The sequence below is a fragment of the Hetaerina americana genome, unplaced genomic scaffold (genome assembly GCF_022747635.1).
Source record: "Hetaerina americana unplaced genomic scaffold, ioHetAmer1.1.p SCAF_132, whole genome shotgun sequence".
Classification (NCBI taxonomy): domain Eukaryota; kingdom Metazoa; phylum Arthropoda; class Insecta; order Odonata; family Calopterygidae; genus Hetaerina; species Hetaerina americana.
The window spans coordinates 123,392-145,158 of NW_027286426.1; the positions used below are offsets into that span (position 1 = coordinate 123,392).

The 21,767-nt window shown below is 38.5% G+C and overlaps 1 long non-coding RNA gene across 1 annotated transcript in view; it reads right to left on the reverse strand.

Annotated features, from left to right (window-relative positions):
- LOC139686195 (uncharacterized) overlaps positions 1 to 21,767 on the reverse strand; it is a 246,452-nt gene that overhangs the window by 44,933 nt on the left and 179,752 nt on the right. The window contains exon 3 of the long non-coding RNA XR_011700322.1: positions 7,399 to 7,442. This is a non-coding gene — a long non-coding RNA (uncharacterized lncRNA). The remainder of the gene's footprint in view (positions 1 to 7,398; positions 7,443 to 21,767) is intronic.

Genomic DNA, 21,767 nt, shown 5'->3' on the forward strand with positions numbered 1-21,767 from the left:
TAATGCACCTACACTCTTCGGCCGAGAGAAACAGAATCGACATTGCGGCCGGCCGGTGTCAACATATGGCACGCGTCATCATATCCTCGCTTTTTTCCGATACTGGATAAGTATCCATCCATGGCGTGAAACTTATATCATGCACACTAGTCCTGAATAAGAATACCTCCTTGAATATATCATAAGAAAGAGGAAGAGAAGCAATGCATAGGAATGATATTCCTTTTAATGCTGAATGAATAATAAGAGGAAGGGTTACAGAGTACCCTATGGGAATATAAGATATTAGGGAAAGTAGTGGTTGGAGAGGGTTATTAATCGGAAGTGAAAAGCCTATCTACACGTATCACTGAAAACGGTAGTAAGAATTGGCTCTGTATTTACACGGTTACAATTTTTAACATGATATCCAAATAATAATTTTATAAGATATCACCAACATTGTATCAGCCTTAGGATATCTGTACAATGATGCGCGCATTGGCAACGTTAGTGCCATATTTTGTGCAATGCATATTTATTTGAATGGTCCATTATATCAGTTACTACAGCTGGTATCTGAAGCAAACGGTGAAAACTGTTTTATATGCCGGGCTTATATTAATAGTAATTTATTATATACTCGAGTGGAATCCTAATCTCATACGAATGCTCTTTGTTGTGTGTGTTGGTACAACCCATAATATATTTTTCAAAAAAGGCATTGTTGAAAATTATCTCATTTGTTGCAGATATATCATTGTGTGAAAGCGTTACTTATATTTTATGAAGCCTTAGAAATATGGCTAAATTTAGAGTCCGGAAAGGTAAATCCGAACTAAATATGTTATGAGAAGTCTAATGAAAGGGTACATCATATGACAAATCCTGGAAATGAAACTTATGCGAGGAATAAGAACTTCGATTGGACTTAAGACTAGAATAGCCCAGAGACTAATACCTACAATTAGTATATTTTCTATAGCTATTTTAGGCCTCATATACACTATAAATCATAATCTTAAAAGTGGATGGCGTGAAGCAATTCGCAATTTCCACCATTTCTATAGCTACACCTATCCGTTGCAGTTAATTTTCTTGCTAATTTTCCTGTGTTAGACTTTAATATGAAGAAACTAATAAACCAAAAAGTTGAAGGTTATAGTTGATTTATCGGGAATCATTTTTAAATAAGACCAGGGAATTCAAGGAAAGTGAGGGAGGCGCCGCGACAATAGCTTTAATGGAGTCATCCACAAATGTGAATTTAATTGCAAAAATTTGAAAGCGTGAAAATCATTCGGATTGCCAGGTCGCAGTCAAGAACAATGATTATTACACTTTGAAATTGTTGACTTTTATGCCGGGGTAGAAAACATTGGAACGGGCGAAATTTTTCTAAATAGTTGGAGTTTTAATGATGGAAGAAAAAGATTGCAGTGATTTAATAGCACAAGCCCAAAAAGCTTTCTCTTCATAGTTACAATGACACATCAAATACATATTCTTAAGCAAATATTCAACCGGTTATGAGTCAAAAGAACATTTTGTGGAAAAAATTGCGAACAATGGAAAAGTGGTGGTACAGTAAAATAGGTATCGCTAATAGGATATCGGTAATAGTTAAGAGAGTCAATACAGAAGAAGTCCTTAAAACAAGAAGGAAAAAGAGAAGATTATGGAAAATACCGGAACAAAGAAGCGAAATATTATTTGGACACATTATGAGATGAATCATCTTACTATAAAATCATAATGGACAAATCTGGAAAGGGCATATCTGGAAAGAAATACAGATAAAGTCAGAAATATATAAGAAGAATCTATTGATGATAAAAGCACGAGAAGCTTTAAAGGAATGAACATCGGCAACAGGATAGTTTATGGGCCACTAAAAACCAATGGTAAGACTAATAGAGATAATAGAGACGATGATTTGTCACAGAATGTGGAAATTTTGCACCAGCCGTGTCCCATGAGAGGTTTTATTTGAGATTGAGACCTTTATTGCTTACTTCAACATTCTGCTTATATTTTAATAAATATATCTAAAGTAGTTTACTAACTGCGTCACAGCCCTTTGATGCCGTCTAAGAGTGCTTCATTGAACATTATGTCTCCGATAAAAGCGCTCCAAGCCTTGAATGAAGGCGCTGTCTGATAACATTCATCATAAAATATTCTGCTTTCCAAGCGAGACTTGAGCTTTTTGGGATTCTAGGAATTTCTACGCTTTCATTATCCTATCTGTGTGCCCTTTCTCCAAAAATATTATCATTATGCTTTAATTCAAACATTTTATTTAATTTTTGTTCAGGCATACATTTTTTGTTTGTACATTAGAAAAGCATTTTTTTATTTTTCCTGGCAATTAAGTTTAATGCGGCCTGAGATATCGGCCCGTTTTCATGTGCGCTACCAGTAAAACTATCCATCATAGTAAAAAATATTTTGTTTACTGGTAATTAAAAACATTTTTCGTTACAAAGTTCGTCAGCTTTTTCTATACATGAGTTTTGGACACAATAACTATTCGTTTGATGACTTCAAAACTGGAATACATTTCTCTCTAATCGTAACTACCATTCAAATATCACTGTGCAAATTCCAGGGAACACATAATGTTAAATTTAGCCGACGCTAGTCACAGAGTTTTACCACAAAATGTTTTCTGTGACCTCAAACCGATTACCTGATGGGATATGAACAGTTCAAAGGATTTCTGCTATCGAATCTTGAGAAAAATATTTTGATGTACATCATAAAACGTAAAATTGATCCAGATGAAGATAAAATTCGCGATTTTTGCAGTAATAAAAATTGAAACCATGGTTGGCGGAGAGTAAAGAGTCGATCGCCTGTCACTTCTGTCAAAGCAGGAATAAAGCATGCTATACTTTCTTAATTACTTGCACCCACCCATGCTGTTGTGACCCCATTGAGCAGCACATCAAACCAAATTTAGACCAAGACTCCGACCGGGATAAGGTAGAAGCTACTATATTTAAACAAGGGTAAGTAACCACCATATTCTTCTCCATCTTTGAAGCTAACGTGACACATTTGGTCTTGCTCTCAAACTACGTAACTATCTGAGCCGCAACTCCTCTGTATCCCTGGAAGGCCGGACATGGAGGGTCAGGAACCCTTTAACACTGAGGTGAGCCCAATTTTCAGGACCGGGGAACGTATTAATGATCTCCTCTTACGTATTCAGTAGTGATGAGAAAGGTTTTTGAGCGAAAGATGAAGTCTCTCGACATTTCGGGAACTGCTTTATCCATCTAGTGACCCAAATACACTTAAAACCCCATATTATACACAGTACGCTGCAAGTCACCACTAGGATGTGTGGCAGGGGGTGATTGCAACCCAAAACTAATTTATGAAATGACCAAAGTAAAACCCAGACCTACGAAATAATTTATATAAGGTTATCCCTTTACCTTTGGAAAAACTACGAAGGGAAAAATCAAAGCAAACTTCCTAAAGTCTTGGACATAGATTTTTTTACTAGATATTTTCACATTCCTAAAAATAGACCGTGAATTTTTTCCATATGGCTTTACCCACCAAATATATCTACAAAAGATGAAGAAAATCAATTGCAGATGCCATTCATGCACAAGAACGGGAACTCCCTTTCTGAATCTTGAATTGCCATCCATGTGAGATGGGCAGTGAGACTTTTTTAATGGCATGTGATGTTTTAATGATTCAGGATTATTTTATTATTTATTGCTGCCTCACATAAAAATTATTCATAAATACTTAGACAGCAGAAAAATAGGTCAAGTATGGATTTTTAAATTGTTGAGCCGAATAAATTATTATGTTTTCCATAAGGAAAAATGTTTGCTTCGATGAAGACATTTCTTACAAAGGTAATTAATTTGAGACTTTTATTTTGGCCCGCAAATTAAAATGTGGTACATTTCTTTTTTGTGATGTAAATAAATTGGGGTAAGATACTTGCGTAGAAACAATAGTTTTCTTCCAGCAGGATTTCCTTGGATATAATCCTTTGTAGGTTAACGTAGGAAATCGCTAAAATAACTAGTTTCATTACAGAAAGAATATAATCGAATATAGAAGTTAAGCGTTAATAATGGAAGGATTTGAAAGTATTTTTTCAATTACGACACGGTGATATATGAACAATTTTCTATTGAAACTTTATTGGAAATGAAATATATTCTTCTTATAGCGCGTGCTATGTCCGGTTGCATAAAAGTAACTTCTTAAGTGGTTGCGTTCCAAAATACGCCTTGAACGATTATAACTATCGACTCATAATTGCGGTAAGTCTCACTAAATATATAACTTAAGTTAAATGAGGCAATTTACTTGAAATATCAAGAAAGACCTTCTTACAAGTGAGTTTGCAAAGTACAAGTGAACTGTAATTAATTGACCACACAAAAAATTGGAAAATTGTGATTCATCATATGATATTTTAGAGCTGAAAATGATGATATATTTTCTTCTATTTCTATGAAGATAAATTTAAAGCATTCGATCAAAACTAGTCTTAGGAAATATTTCTTAAGTTACACCATGAAAGAATGTACACCGGGCAAGATAGAAGGATATAATAAGATAAGGAGGAATTACAGGATCAATAAAATTATTTTCAAGTGTTGACAATATTCTCTTATAACGTTGTATAACTTTTTTGTCGCGGATTTTGCGCCTCTTGATACCTCTTAAAAGCATAATGGCCACTATGAGGAGTTGGATGAACAAGTTTAGCCTTTAAATGAACAAGATTTAAGGTAAAGTCATGGTCTGCAGTCGGTCTGAGAAGATAATCTCCAAGTAATACCATTGAATGAAACGCTGAGACAAGTGGAAGAAATTTACTATTTATGCCCCAAGATCGAGAGGCAAGAGGGATTGGTTAAGACGTATAGGAATAGCAAATAAGACATTTTATCAGGAGAAACAACTACTCGAGGGAAGTAGAGCAGGCATAGATATAAAAAAGTGATTCACTAAGATTTAGAGATGGTCTTCTTTTCTACAGAAAGAAATTTAAACTAAGGGTAAGACGGAGTAGAGAAAAGAAGATTGGAAGTGAAGGAACTGCGCTGCAACCGAAGAAAGCTTTAAAAAAGTACTTCAAAGAGTGGGTAAAGAGAGGATTTTTATAGAAGATGGAGATGTGGAACATTTGATTGGTCACATTTAATTAGGCACGATAGAAAATGATCAAAATTAAATGATATGTGAAGATTAACCATGAGAAGTAGGCAATTGAAAATTTTGGTACATGGAGCTAAAGAAATGAAGCGAATGGCAGAGATAAAGAGACTGAAAGGGAACTGGAAAGTTTGGACAAGTGCTACAGACAAATTATCGGATTGGTCACCTGTGATAATGATCTCTCAAGCAGATTAAGTGCTGCCAAAATGACACGGTTGAAAACTACACAAACTTTCATAACCTGAGATCTAAGAAGAGGGAACCGGGGTGGTCAATGACTTAGGGGATGCGAGGAAAAAAGATCTTGGAGTAGCAAAGCCGAAAGGAAATTGTTCGTTCAAACAGACGCCTTGGAGTTTTTAATTTCTTAAAAAGGCATGGCGTGATTTGAGCAGATATATAGGATAAAATCTATTTGTAATGATGGGAAACTAGACTTTTATTTAACAAAAAGTACGATATTTCAATATTTCTTTTAATTCATAACAAAGACTGGAGAACTCTTTGGTATGAACCGTGATTTTTTGCGGCTTGGAGACTTAATCATCGAAGCAAAACGGAATGTGTAGATTAGACACTTTTGAGATGTGGTAATTGAGAAAGATGGTGAAGAAACGAGAACGGATAGGAAATCAAGCGTTGTACTAAGCGTGGTAGAGTAGGAGAGAGTGTTGTTAGGTAAAATTCAAATCATGCAAGAAAGATGGATGCAGAACATTTTCATTGGTTTGGAATGCTGAAGACTGCGGTTGATTAGAGGACGTCAGGCAAGAGAGGAATGGGTAGGAAAAGGATAGGGATGTTGAACGGAATGATGGGAGGGATAATGTATGGGTAATTGAAGAACAATAGAATATAGTTTGCAATGTAAAGCTTTGTCTTGTTAAGTGAGGCTAAGAAATGTGGCAGTGTACAGCCTTAGTCCATCCAAAAATACCTTAAATAGTAGACTACCAATCAAATAGTATTCTTCTTTACACGAATTTTGGAAGAAATAAAAAAGTTGGAATTCAGGAAATTACAAGCAAACAGTTTTTTACTGCCATATTTGAGCAATATTGCATTCGTATTTTCGAAGAACATGGCGTTAATAATATTTCTCTTAATTTTCTGTAATTTGAGACGAGAGCACTTACCAACTGATTGACCAAGTCGATGTTATTAAAAGCATAACCACTTCAGGTCTAATAATCACAATTGAAAATTCTCAATCAGAGATGCTCATAAAGGTTGAAAGTAACGCCAAGTGAACTACCAATTAAGTTACAGTTAAGGGTAATTAAGCAGTTTGTAATAATTGTTCCCTTTAGCAGATGGTAAAGAAGTAGTCGCACATAATGAAGAACTCCTTCAGAGATGCTGTCATTGGGAGAGCAACGTAAATAACTTTATCGATATAATATTTAATGGAGAGAACTGTAATTATGTTATGTGAAAGAGGGAAACCCAAGGTAGACGCTACTTTAACGAGATGAGAAATTAGAGTAAATGGCATTCCTTACAAATTTCGAAAGCGGCATATATTAGCAGGGACGAAATTCGAACGACGACATTAAGTATAGAATAACTGAAGCAAGAAGAGTGCTGAAGACTTTAATGCTGTGCTCGAAGAAGAAACGCTGACTAACTCTACGCCGTAGGTGGAAACACTTTGTTTAGAATGTTTCACTTCATGGAGAAAAGACATGGACGATTTGAAAAGCGTAGCCTAAAACGGCAGTAACCTTGAGAACTGACAGTAGAAGCCGATTATTCTAAACAACTGCATGCTAAGACTAAAAACGAATAATTTTACAGTAGCAAGGAAAAAAGAGTATAATGAGGAATCATGCTGATTGGGTCAAAATTATATCATTCATTCAAACCATAGCAGGAGAAAAGATGTAGTTAAATTTAAATTAAAGGCTTTGAAAAATATACCGAGATCGTATAAAATGTATTTAGACTTTCGGAATTTCCATTAAGCAGTGATCAAATTGAGAATGAACATAAATGATAAATTTAATGCAAAACGCTCGGTGCAAGGAAAAAAATATTTAAACTACGCACCGCAACAATTTACAGCATCGGTCACTAATTTCATGCAGATTTTTCTTTTGAATATCTTGATTTGAATTTGATTACGAAAATTTGCAAGTTCGAAGGTATTTACGCAACAATTCATCCTAAAAAGTGTGTGATGAATTTTAAAATATCATAACGTATTCTACTCACGTTACTGAGCGTACGATGGCTGTGGCCTCCTGTCAGCATCAACTCTGCAAAGAGTGAAAAGAAAAACAGATATAGCAGAACCAGTTTTAATTGATTATTTACAAGAGAAAACACTTATGAATGATAATTAATTACTCTATGCGGGATTCTATTTAGAGAGAATATACGGACAATAGGATTATATCTAACATACGTAACTCCACGCTCAACGTTGATTATTAATCTCTACTGAGCGAGGAAATGAAATCCTTCAATGCTCAACGTTTTGTCGGTAAATGTAGAACCCACGCAATGGATGTAGTATTCAATTTCTTAATTATAATAAGCAATATCTTTAGTAACAATTTCTCACCATCTTTGGGCTACCGGCCTCCTCTCTCCGCCACGTGCAAATAGGTTCAACTGTGCTACGTTGCATATAAAAAATAGTAATATATATATCAAAATACGGAGACCGAATTGAAAAGGATTTCGTCCGTAATATTAAATCAAGTGAGTCTTCCGTGAGAGTGAACGCTCAACAAGCTAAATAATTCAATGTAATCCGGATGAAATATTAATGCCGTGACGTGTAAACACTTTTTAATTTCACTCACTCCTAAAATTAAGATATTTTCAGTTGGCTGTAAAATTAACCATGTAAAGTAGTAGTAGTTTTTAGGGGAGGCGACCGACTGCTGAGGTCATTTGCGCCATAGGGCATGGGCAGGAAGGGATGAAGGGTGAAGAGAAACCCGGCGTCGGCATTAGACTGCTCTTTACGAAAGGCACCATCCCATTTAACGTCTTTAACGTCTAGTTTAACGTCCCATCCGACGGACGGCGTATTCACTCAAAGTGCCTTCCACAAAGCACCTCAAGTAGGGATCGATATACCTCTGAAAAATATTCAACACTGCCGGGATTCGAACCCGCGCCCTCTGGGAGGGAAGCCAGTACATTAGCTCCCGCAACATCTCGATCCCCACCATGTAAAGTGTCTTATACTCTTTGGCAGGCAACATTTCTTTCGGACCCCGTCTTAAATGGCCATGAAGGACGTACCAAAATTCCACCACCACTACATGAGTGGCACAGGTGTCGTTTTTAAGCGGCGGTTCACTGACTACTAACAGAAACTATGGACTACGTTAACTATAACATAAAAAAGAGCGTTATTCTCATTTTTATTTGCACAAATACATAATTTGTGGCAATTTTTTACGACAAAAAAACTTTTCAATGATACATGAATAATTGCTTGATATACGGCTACTACACTTTGCTTAAGGGAGGACTTTTCTGAGAAGGCAAATAGCTAACCAAACCTAGTATCGACTGTGCTTCTCGGAAAATGTTCAGTGATTTTAAGCATCTTCGTAGTATTCACCTCATCTTGCGTGCGATGTAAAGCTATGTTCTGATGGATCAGATTATATTTCTGTACATAGTAGGTATACAGAAATATAATCTGATAGGAGCCACTCAGAAAATCTACGTCGCCTGCGCAAGTTAATACGTAAGGATTTAATATTCCCATTAAACCGAGCGGCAAAACAATCACTCGTTATCCGTCGGAAGGAGTTATTCACCACAGACTAGTTAAATAGTTATTCGTCATCTTCTTTGCGAAATTCCAAATTAACGCAAAAAACACATGAAAATGCCGCTCAAGGGAATAGTTGGAAACCCTTAATGAGGTCACTGATGTCAATTCTTGGTTGCACGTCGGGCATCACGCTCACTGCGAGACATCATCAACGGATCATGAATGCGAAGTCAGTCACCTTTTCACTTGGTCGACATCATAAAAACCTTCCAGACGAATACGAACCTATGGCAGAGCATAATGAATTGAAGAGCTATTGCGCAATGACTGCATGGTATTTCTCCAAAGATCAATTTAAGCTTAATGATAAACAAGTTGATCTTCTTAAAGTGGACGACGCGATCACGAATTGAAAAGCAGTCCAATTACTCACTTCACAGAAAAAGGTTGCGGTGTGGGGGCGTGCGTGTGTGTATGTGTGTGCGTGGTTGGTGACTCCACGTTATTGTTACCCTTCCCCCTCCAAAAAAAGGAAATAGGGGGAAGAGCGTCATGTTTAATTGGCGGGGTAGAAGGGGGGGGCGGATGACGAATAAAAAAATATGTGGCGCCGGGATGTCGTATGGAAGTGAGTTCATTGAAGTGAGTCATGCCGAGGCATCGAGGGACTCGATGTCCCTCCTCCTCATCCTGAAAACTACATCACCCATTCAGACGGCATGTGATGCCTTCCTCCCCCCCCTACAAAAGGGCTATAGCCCTCCTCCCTCGCCCGTCTCGCAACGTCCCCCCCCCCGCAAATGCGTCCTTGCCTGGACTTGGGTCCTTAAGTCTTCTTCCGGCAGGATGCATGACGCTTCAGTAGCAGTGGGGGGTGGGGATGGGGGGACGTGGAGAATCGAGAGTGGAGAGAGGACGTATAAAAAAATAAGAAATGTCGGTCACAACCACCCCCTCTCCCAATGCTACCCCCCCAAACCCATGCAGTCGCACCAAACCTCCCCCACCGCCTCAGCGAACGCACTCCCGTTGAGAGCCAAACGAACCCGTCGCCAATTGCGTGACACGTGAATCGGCGCAATAATTATTGCAAAGGCGGGCGAGGAGTGTGTGTCGAACCGAGAGGGGGAGGGAGGGAGAGAGATCATAAGCGCCCTTTTCATGTCATCGGGGAAGCCATGGGCGTATGCCGGGGTAGCTTACTCGAATGCTTTGTTCCAGAAATGGCATCCAGCTAATCTGACCTCCCACGCTATCCCGATTCGTTGATAGGAATGGAAATATAAATAAAACACCCGTCGCTCCGTGTTTTTCGTGGACAGAGTCCAGCTTCACGCAGAAACTTCGCCTTACGCATGCCACTGTAGGATGATGTAATTTAAATGGGGTGGGGCTGCACGCAAGATTCCACATAACACATCAATGCTGTCATCAATTTCAAAATGGATAATAATAAAATAAAAGAGGCACGAAAAGTTCTCCATTCAAAGTTATTCTCTAATGAATGATATTTGTCTTAATATAATTTTTTTAATCATAATTCAAAAGGATACGAACTGTTATTGTAGTAAATAAAATTCAAGCTAAAATTCCCAAACATTATTGAAAAATCTTGTAATTTCACAAGCATATCTTTTCTAAAATATTTAGCTCCAAATAATGCTAGACTATTTAAATATTGTGTATCACGTTACTTAATGCTCGAACGCTTGGCACAGGTACAAAGTAAGTCCAAATGTATATTTACGTATAGCTGCGATGGCAGCTATACGTAAATATACATTGTAGCAGAGTATATATGGTTGCGATGGCATACAGAAGAGAGAGGAATGCAAAGGCACTGTCATTTAACATTCCGCAGGATTTCATTTGGATCGCTTTGTTTGGAGCTTGTCGTTATTTATGAATCACAAAATCTTACATTTGCTGCACATTTCACCATAGTGAACAAACCATATTATTTGTTGGATCGTTCTCTAATCTCACACCTGTCTGACTCACACATGTCTAATGATAACTGCCGAAGACTCTCCTTTACAATCATATGCAATCTCACGTCCTATGCTATTTATTATCGTCATTAGTTAAATATTCCATTCAAACCTTCAAAATAGAACCGAAGTTTTAGGGTATCTTTGAAAATTGCATCTATGGCTTCAGTCTTCTTGAACAAGGATCCTCGTTACATTACGTAACTTTAAACTTACACAGAAATTCAGCTTACTCAAAGACAGCCCTATAAAACGTTACTATCCGCCTCCCACTAACACCGAGTAGAAAAGTTAACAAGATAGTGATAGCGTGTGCAAAGGAGATCAGAGTATAATGCCTATTGACAATTTAAAATAACCTTGACGCAAACTCCGAGCTTAGGCGAGAATAGTCAGTTAACGACCATGGCGGCGTTGCTACTGCTCGCCTTTAACGACACTATAACGATTTCGAAGGATAAACTTTTTCGGGAGATTTGGAGTCCGTACTCTTCCCTATCGCATTTTTTCCAGCTTCCACAAAGTTGGACGATACTTAAGGGTCATATCCATTGCAGGGATTGCTGGGTGGATCTCATAACAAATTCTGCGCAGGAACCGCATAGCACAGTCATACAATTACAACTCCATTTAATGACCGCTCGACACCCATTCAGCGCGCAAAAGTCATCACTTTTCGGCCTGAACTTTTTCATCTTTTCTGAAATCTGCTTGACTCGCACGTCACGTCTGCTGAATAGTTCTACTTGAGCGACCTTGTCACGTGACGAATCCACGGCCACCAAATTCTAGCTCGTAAGACGTACGAAATATAGTATGGCTTTGACAAATGCGGCTGTAGCGTTTTACTCTGTTCTACTTGAAGGAGACGAGGGTAGTTTTCTTACTTCTACACTAAAAATAGAATACCATTATGTCGTACATGTATTAAAAAAGTTAGATCTATTCATTGATATTTAAATTTTTGCTCGGATGCACTATGTAATTAAGGTATATGTTTATGCAGACTCTGTACCCCATTCGGTAAATGTCACATTTATGGTAATATTTCTTTTTCTAAACGAAATCACCGTAGATTAATATACAAAGAAACAGTGATTTTCGACAAAATAATTCGGGCAATGATTTTTAGGTCAACTTAAAAGATGAATTCCGGTTGAAAGCCTAAGTATTAGAGAATTTCGTGCTGGTGATGCAAATATTATTTTGCTGAGCGCCTAGAATAATAATATCTGCCATCTAATATAATTGAAACTAAGGCTAGTTTGCAGATGAATCACTGAAGCATTAGGAGTTTTTAATCCAGAGAAAGAACGTAACTACCTGCGTAGGTTATTTAAGTGCCATTTGATTCTTAAATTACAGGTATCACGGTCTATTATCTTGGATGGATTACTTCTATCATATGGCGTTAATGTTCATGGATATTTATGGAGTGGCATTAAAAATGCCATTAAAATAAAGAAAAACTTTATCGTTACTACAATATTCGTGAGACAGGGATTTATAGCTATATTAGGTTAGCTTTATAGCTATATTATATTAAACCATTATTGAAAATAAATTAAAGCGTTGCCCCTGAACGATTTGGTCTCCAAATTACTTTTGATTACCAAGGTTTTATGCAGCAAACACGTGTAATGGTATGCATGTGATAAAGAGTCCATCACTAGGAAAATGTGTCAGTTAGTATAAAAATATTTTAATTTGCCCTTTATTATACAAGGCTGAAAATTTACCGAAAATTCAAAAGAAAAGTCAACGCAGAAAGGAAAGAATAGTACCCAACTAAGAGCTCGGAAAAGTCTCATTCACTGCTCTAAGTGAAGATTATTTCATCCCTCAAGTCGTTAAAATTTTAACGAAACTGCTAAAAGCATGTGAACGTCATAAAGGTAGTTCACAGAGAGAAGAAGACGCTCATTGAGAATTCTGCAAAGAGCTAAAGCTGTGACCTTATAAACATAAAAATGGGCGAAATTCTTTGAATGTACAGAACCCACCAATACCAGCAGTAAAAAATATGAACGATAAAAATAGTCGATGATTTCAGCCGAAGGAATCAATCACAATGTGCAATGATCTCTTTGAAAAAAAATATTTTCACCTTAAGGGTCTTGGAAATCAGTCACTTTTAAAATTATTATAATGCAAAAACAATATTAAGATTATTTACCTTACTTAAGTTTACATGAAAAATATATGTACCTATAACTCTTTAATGTCTCTATTATTATGAGATAAATTTTACCATTGCGGACCTCATCAACATCATCGTCATCAATGCAATATATTACTGATTCTCTACAAATATGGTAATTATTTTTTTCTTAGCATGGCCACGACTCGATATTAGCATTCCATTTTTGCTGATGCTTTTAGGAATCCTCTTCCGCGCCGAACTACATTTGAATAAAGAGAAACTATAAAATAAGGCCATTTGGAATACGGACAGAGAAAGAGCACCAAAAAACGTAAGTATACACATCTGTGTTTAATTTTAATTAATGAAAGAACGACCTAAGGTATGCATTCATTAGCTGAATAAATCCATTTAATGAACTTAATAACGTTGCCGCAACAGGAACTAAAATTAATGAAGAAAGCATGTTGAAACCTGGTTTTTATATCTTATCAGAGCAGCTACTTAAAAATATCAGGAAATATTTCTTTTTAATTTAGAACATGGAACCTTCCACCTTGATCCCGTTACCAGCATAATTATAGCTGTAAAGTTAAAAATCAACTAGACTTAGCGTTCTAAAATAGTTAGTTCCATTGGAACTAACGCCCGCCTTTTGGTTCACCATGCAATATTCTGAAAGAAAATAGCTAGTTTAACGAGGACTCTTAATTAGCACAAATAAACTCGTCGTCCCCTCTGATCTCCCCTCCGCCCACGGGAGCGATTTTCCCTCTGGGTGTGAGTAATAACCCACCACCGTCTGCCGATCCCCCATTAGGAGCTCCTTTGACGGGGCTCGCCCTTCTCTCAAAGGAGACAGACTCCTCCGGCGACACGGCGTCAAAAAAAAAAGATTAAGCCGCGATAGATAATGGTGTGTGGACTGCCGGACGAACGTCCAATGCACCCTAGGACATAAATACCAAGTGCGGCCGGGCGGTCAAATCTCCGTGCCCGACCCATGCACCTATCCCACACACGCCAACCTACCGACTCCACTCCCCTCGCACACCCCGCTTCTTCGCTTCTCTTGTAATTTTTATTTTCCCGTATGCCTACCACAACCACCGCCACCCTTATCCTGCCACCTCTCTACTTTCTTCAAGCCGAGTCACTTAGGTATATATCCACCCCCCTCCTCCAATCCACGACGACCGTTGTGCCGTTCTGCTTTCGGGATTGCGTGATGAGGGGCAGTTTTGCCATGCGACTCGTCTCTCGCCTCTGGAAATATAAGAGAGGAGGGAGGGGAAAAAGAGGAAAGTTCTCTCCGCTCCGTCGTTCCCTTCCCCCTCTCCCCCCCATCCGTCCCCCATCCGTCCCCTACCCTCCTCGCCATCTCACTACTCCCAGCACGCGGGGACTCTTTCAAACGGATGGAGGTCATACGCTGACCTTTCAGCGCAATCGCCGCCTTCACCTCCTCCCGATTCCTGCGTCTCCCCGCCCTCCCCCATAAGGATCAGCCCATTGTTCTCACATTATTTCTCTTTCCGTTTATCTTTTAATTCGCTTCGGGGGGGGGGGGGAAGAAAAAAATGCACACTTAGTTTTACGTATCAGGTTTTTGACGATTCTGATAGGGGCGTGTCAGTTGGCGTAGTGGTTTACAAATCACCATTTTCACGGTTTCCAAACGGTCTCACGGAAGATATTTTCGAGCTTTCTTCCCTTTTCCCCATCGACGGTGTTCCCTCGGCTCATGAACGATTATTGTCTAGATTATGAAAATTATTTTTCGATTATTTTCAACCCTGACAAGTCCCATTCTCCTATATCTGCCCAGTGACCCCCAAAGACCTTTAAACTTTTCTTGGCAACACCTTAATTTCGTGGAAATTCCAGGTTCCAAACGAACGAAGCATGAATTTCATCGATTGGTTACCCACATCACAGGAGAATTTTTATGAAAATTTGAAACATTTAAATATCACATTTAAATAAATATATCTACGGCCTAAAAGTGAAATATTATGGCTATCTAATCTTTTTATTTACCCTAATTTTCCATGCGGTGGCAAAGTCTAGAGATGATTATTTCGTAGAGGTATGTGAAGTGTTTCAAATGTTTTCCCTACAGAAATAACTGGTCTGCTCTATTTAACGTCAGCTTACATTAAACTATGGCGCCTACAGTCTTAAATAGAATGACTGTGTGACAACATCATTTAATGTGTTGGAAAACGATTCAAGCGTGGTTAACGTGATACTCGTTAACTAGGAGTGGCATTAAGTTAGGTTGAAAAAACTGCCATCAACTCGTGGGATCCATTTCAGCGTCCAGTCACAGAGTATGCATTATAACGTGCTAAATAATGACGCAAAATTGATTAATTCCTCAAATTATAAGAAGGAATAACTATTATTACTACGATGGAGGAGAAGTACCCGCCAAAGGAGGCTTTTAATATAATAACTACCCCCGAATCTCACTTATTTAATTTTAAAGATTTAGACAGCTCACGAGTTCGAAGGGGAAATAAATCGATGTTTATGATCCGCGGTCACAAGCATCTATTTGAGATTTGGAGAAAATGTAAGTGAAAATGTCTCCATCTCATTTTAAATCAATGCGGTCCGATTTTCCACGGCATTAAAGGCCGCAGTGAAAACCTATTGCAAAAGAATGGCGTCACCCCATTTCATTACGGAATCCTTCCTCCGAATTAATTCCTCACTCCTCGCTAAATATCACCTCCTCGAAAAAAAAACGCGTAGGCATAGTCAACGCCGGTATTGCGATTCCGTCACATGCAAAAAAGCAAGGCCCTTCCCATTCCCACCTACTTCCTCCCCCAAGGTTTGGCCTCATTCAGTAAATCGTTATTCCTGCGTGCGACCTTGCTCGGAAAAAAACGAGAAGGCGTAATAAAAGAAAACATCGAAATTATGGATTTCTTTTATTACGGTCCCCTCCCTCCCTCCTTTCCTGTCAACCACCCACAATCATACAAACACACACACGTACAGGCTCACGCCAACCACCAACCCAAGCCCGCCACGCTCTCCGATGTGGTAGGTAGCTGAAACTCGCGAGCGTATACACGTACCTCGCCACTGATGTCCTTTTAGCCCACGTACAAAAAAGGATCGCGAAAGAGAACAAGAGCGCTGGATGGAAGAGAGGCAGAATGGGGGAATATTTTCCTTGGGCGGCAAACACTCAATTATTTTTTTCCCCCTCTCAATTCCCATCCTACCACTCCCCTACTCCCCTCCTTAACCCTTCCCACGAAAACCATTCTCCCCAGGCTTATTTAAAAGCTCTCTGCATGCATGCCGCACACAGTCACCCTTTTACCGCAACGTCTACGGAACGCTTTACTTCCCTCCACTCGGCCTCTCCCCTGCGAACGTGTGTGCCTCTCACAGCTCCCATATCGACAATCAAGAGACTCGATCGACATGGCAAATTTCCTCCGAAATAAATAGGACCACAAAGGATCTGTTTCCATTCCGTATTTTTCGTTCATCACGAAGGGAAAGGTGAAATAAATGTACACAAGTTGTCATAGACCGGAATCTTTTATCAAGAATATTCACCCTACGGAATTTAAAAGCATATTTTCATATACACTCATTGACGTGAAATATATCAACGCGCTGATGAACGAAGTCTTAAAAGACTTAAATAACTTTTACTCCTAGGGTTCTCCAAAAGGTAACGAAATAGCACTACTTTAATAGAGTGATTGGACTTACTTGCTATAAATCACACCATTCGTTTCATTACTGAGAGAACAGTAATTCCTATATTTTGATGAGCAATCAAATGTTGTATGGTCTATTCAAATAAAATATATGAAACTTTGAGATGTCATGAGGACCCAACTAAAATTATAATTACAGTAATTTATTATACAGATGAGCAATATTTTACTGGGAAATCCTCTGCAGAGTAATGCATCTACCCAATACTCCGCAATCCACTGAAATAGCTTGCAACGGCAAGTGCTAAGATACGAGCCAATCGCGCATGTATATGAACGAATGCATAAGTATAAATATATTACTTTCCATTTCAATATCGTCTTCATATCATAAAAGATTGACCATAGGGACTCTGTGAGTCAAAGGAAAGAAGCTCTATTTTAGTAGAAAGGGGTTTCCATGTTCCTGAATGGTCGTTCGGTAGAATTGTAAAACTCGTTTGTATGAAATTAGCCAAAATAGTTTTCGGCGGCTTATCTATTTTCTCCGACGTCGGAGTGCATTCCACTCGGATAATTCAATCGCTTCCCAAGCTCGAATCGCAATTCCCTTCATACACTTACTTTAATGGCACTTATTGAAAACGGAAACACCTAACTTATTTCATATTGCGCATCCCTCTCATATTAATTCTATCCTCAACGAAAAATGCAGTATTTTTCTACGAGTATCTGGCATCTTCCAGGATTAATTTGGCTGAAAAATTCATGATTCACTCTTTACTGGTGGAAGTATGTAGCCATCAACGTCTCATGTTTACATAATGCCATAAAAGCTGTGAATAAAGTAGCTGTATTTAAGATCCAATCTCAGAACTTTCCCACTGCGTTCAAATGGAAATACCTGCCCCAGATGGGCTTGTATAAAACTCGATTTGTGAACTCCGTCAGCAGATCAGGCAACTTAATTTCATCTTTGTAGATCTACAGGTAACGTTACACCTAAGGTTAAATTAACAGGACAACTTACCCTTGTTTGAGTAGAAACATATTACCAAGGCCCGTGAATTCCACAACTTTTATCAATTTGCATTTCCTTAATGAATTGCAACGTGCGTCATTTTATCTTTTCTCAAACGTCTCCATATGATCCTATAAGAATCTTTCTCCATTTCACGTTTGTCTTGAAGTCAAACTGCATTCGAATTTTCAGAATCTAGCAAAATATATCTTTTCTACGCCGGGGCTGCCATCTCAAAGACTTTTCCGAACTCTTTTAATTAAAAATCCTGCTCTCTTTGTTCAAATCCGTTAACTGAAGTTTCAACCGTGCAGTAAAGACTTTTCCGAGTCCGCCTCCCAACAAAACCCCGCGGCTACACCGACTACGTATATCGCGTCGGACGCTCAAAATTCTCTTTTCCAATCGCTCGTTTCGAATCCTGCGTTCCACTTCCGCACAAGTTATAACGTCCCACGGATATATCCACGCCGATGAAATGCCTTCTTCGAAACCCCAAGGGCACGAGGGAAGATATTAAATTTTAAACAAAAACGAGGAGGACCGCTACCGCCCACTCGGCTCGATTACGCTCCGCCGTCACGTCTCGCGGGCTGTCGATCTCTTCAGCGGCCCTGCCGTCCGGTGGTGCGATCATCTGACCCAAATACAGGGGCGGCCGCTCGCTAGCTCTCTCTTCCAATGCATCTTTCCATCACAATTGATTCCGTCGCTCTTATGTGCCTCAGGGGGTCTTAAAGCACTATGAGCCCGCGTTGAGTGCTTGCCATCGCTTGCCGCACCGGAGTCCCTCATCCTCCGCGGAAAGTTGGCCGTGACGTTTGCATTGCGGGGGCGGCCGCTAAAATCATTTCGCGGAAATGGGAGCCCTCGCATCCCGTGCTCGTCACTCATTGGCGAAGGGGAAAAAGGAGATTCGCTCAAAAGAGCACCATTTACAAATGTCACGGGGGAGAGGAGAGGCAGGGAGAGGGGGGGGGGTGGGACGAGATCTGCAAAGTGGAAAAGGTTACGGATTACGAGAGACGTGCGCTACCGCGAAGGTAACAATTAAATGGTACCAAAATACCAGTGCACTCATAACTTTCCATTCCCAAGAGACATGTGGTAATGTTAAAAGCTAGTGCTAATCAGCCCATCCTTATCCCTCTCCAAATGCCATACTCTTACGTCCTTATATCACTTCCCTTTCACTTATTACTGCAGTCTTCCATTACTCCCTATTCAGTGTTGATTTCTTCATCCCTCGAGAACTTTTCTGTTTTAAGTCATTCTTCATTTTTTCATGTGTCCTTGACTCTTGGTCTTCCTCGCGGGATCTTTCCTTCAATTTCAATTTTCCGACCTATGACCTTTGTAGAGTCAGAGTATCGGCCGACCAAGTCGAAAAATCTGTGTTTCAAGTCCGGTCAAGAAACTTCTTACGATTTTGATCCTCTCGATTCCATCATCCCCGCCAATACTGTGTTGGTCTTTTTATTAGTTTTCTTTATTACGACAATTAGTGTTCCTATTCATCTTCCTTAAATCCATATCCATGTTTGAATATGTGTTCGCAATTTGGCAGATTTTCACATTTGAGATATATATATATATATATATATATATATATATATATATATATATATATATATATATATATATATATATATATATAAATAAGCTAGTAATTAGTCATTTTGTAGAGTAATTTAAAAATTAATTACCATATGAAATCACCATGATTTGGGTTTAGATCCTCTTGAGCGTTTAGGGCATGCAGTTTTGCCATTTTTTTCATCTGGAGAGGAAAAAATTACCATTTTGGAGAGAAATTTTGATAATTATATTTGTGCCTATTTTTATATCTTATTGATATGAAACGTTTTGTGCTGTGATTTGGTATCATGAATATTTTCAAAATAATAAATTATAATTATCTTTAACGTTCTACCTTTTTAAGATACTGATACCGAAAAACACTTGAAAAGTGGGTCGGTAGCACCAAAAATTGTCAACAATTATCTGCATAGTCTTTTATGAACGATTAATAAGACACAACAAATATCGCTTTAATAACTGAAGTTCGAAATATTTTTTCACCTCAACCAGAGTAAACTATTAAATAAATCAGCTATTGCGCTTTTGTTACCGAAGCATTACTGCACGCTAATATGTCATTCATTGATTTTTCGTGAGAATACCCAGTATCATCCCGGAATGCCTTATGGGATCAAAAATATATGGATAAAACTATTAAAATTCAACTCTAATGCAGGATTATGCTTTTTTACCGCATAAATTTTATACGTTTGCTTATAATAGATTACATTTTAACCCTTGTGCCTCAAAGTAACTCATTTAATATATAATTTTTCTTTTATTCATCCATAAACTAGTATCACCGATTTGCGACTATAACTGCAAAAGATTCCGTATTGACACAATACAATTATTTTGACTAGGCCCTCTTGGTTAAGCATTTCCTGTTCACTGTGTAAACTGCACACTTTTCGTGTCGTCTACTTGGTGGACGTAACACAATTTCGCCATCTTTCCCGTGCGGCTGGATTTCTGCGGAACATCTGGGCTGGTAAAAATAATTGATTTCGATTTTTCATCCTATCCACGTCTCCGAACTTGAGGCCAGTGACAGGCATTGAATGAATTTGGAGAGAAAATAGCGTCAAAATCGGACAGCGCTCCACCAAAAAAAAACCCCTAACGTGACCAATGAATAATTCGATAGTTTTAATGGAAATACCTGGTCACGCAATCGTAAAAGGCTTGACAGAAGAAAACGCTAGCACCAACGAACATCGGCCCTCTACTAATAATGGCTTCGCTAAGGCGGAAAGATCGCTCGAAGCCATTCATCGTGAAAGCTTTGCTTTGTGCTTAATATTCTTGCTAACCGATGGTAGCTCAGGCATTGGATAAAAGAGTTTTTGGAACACATTTTGGGATTAAAAATAAGAGAGGTTTGGTATTACTTGAGGATGGAATTTCATCTATCGTAAAAAAGTACGAATTTGAAACATATTCCGGCACTAAGAATCCCTACTTAATATTTTGGCATTTGAAATGTGCTCACCATTTGTACAGATATTCGTTAGCGACATTCGACAAACAAACATTCTGTTAAGGTGTATCGAGATATTTTCAGGGCTAAAATTGTTGTAGCAAGTAAACAACAGATTTTTAAATTTTTTTTTAGATTAAACAATTTTCATTACCGAGATAAGGAATTAGGTCACTTATTTCATAATATTAAATATATAAGAATAATAAGGATATCCTGCATGAATTTAAGATAGATCCATCTTTGTGACCTTTCTTCCCATATAATTTCAACATATTCTGTAATTGAATATTCTTGCATATATGTACCTTATTTCGTATGATTCACTTTCTTACGCATCAATCAACTGATATTTAAGCAGATGGGTCATGATTTGATTATGCCTGTATGAGTGGTGACCTAACATCCCCTTCCACAAACCCTTTTTGTGACATACGGGGCATTTAGAAAATGTAGATAATGAAGTAATATAAAAGAGGCTATAACCATCTTTGCCTGCGTCCATCCACCTTGTAAGAATAGTTCCATAGTTTTTAAGAACATATTATACTGATGCAACAATATCAGAGCATAAAAATCATTCGCCTTTTCCGGCCGAGTGCTTTAGCAGATATGATATCAAGGCGTTTTTAAAAAATATTTAGAGGGATTTAAAGGAACAAGATGTTGTGACGAAATGCTGTACATACAATTCGTCAATCACAGGCATTCGTATTTGTGCGCAACGCGCCACAGTCCACGAGGTTAAAGCCAACTTTAAACACATGGGCTGTTTTTACCTGTACTTTCGAAAAAATTCCTAGAAATTGCGGGAGAAGCCGCAACAGCAACTTTTTAAGGGAGTCATCCGGGACCGGGACCGGGCAGACCGGGATCCGAACCCGGATCCCTCGATGGCCGACCGAGTGCTTTAAGCCAGTTAAACGATCGAGG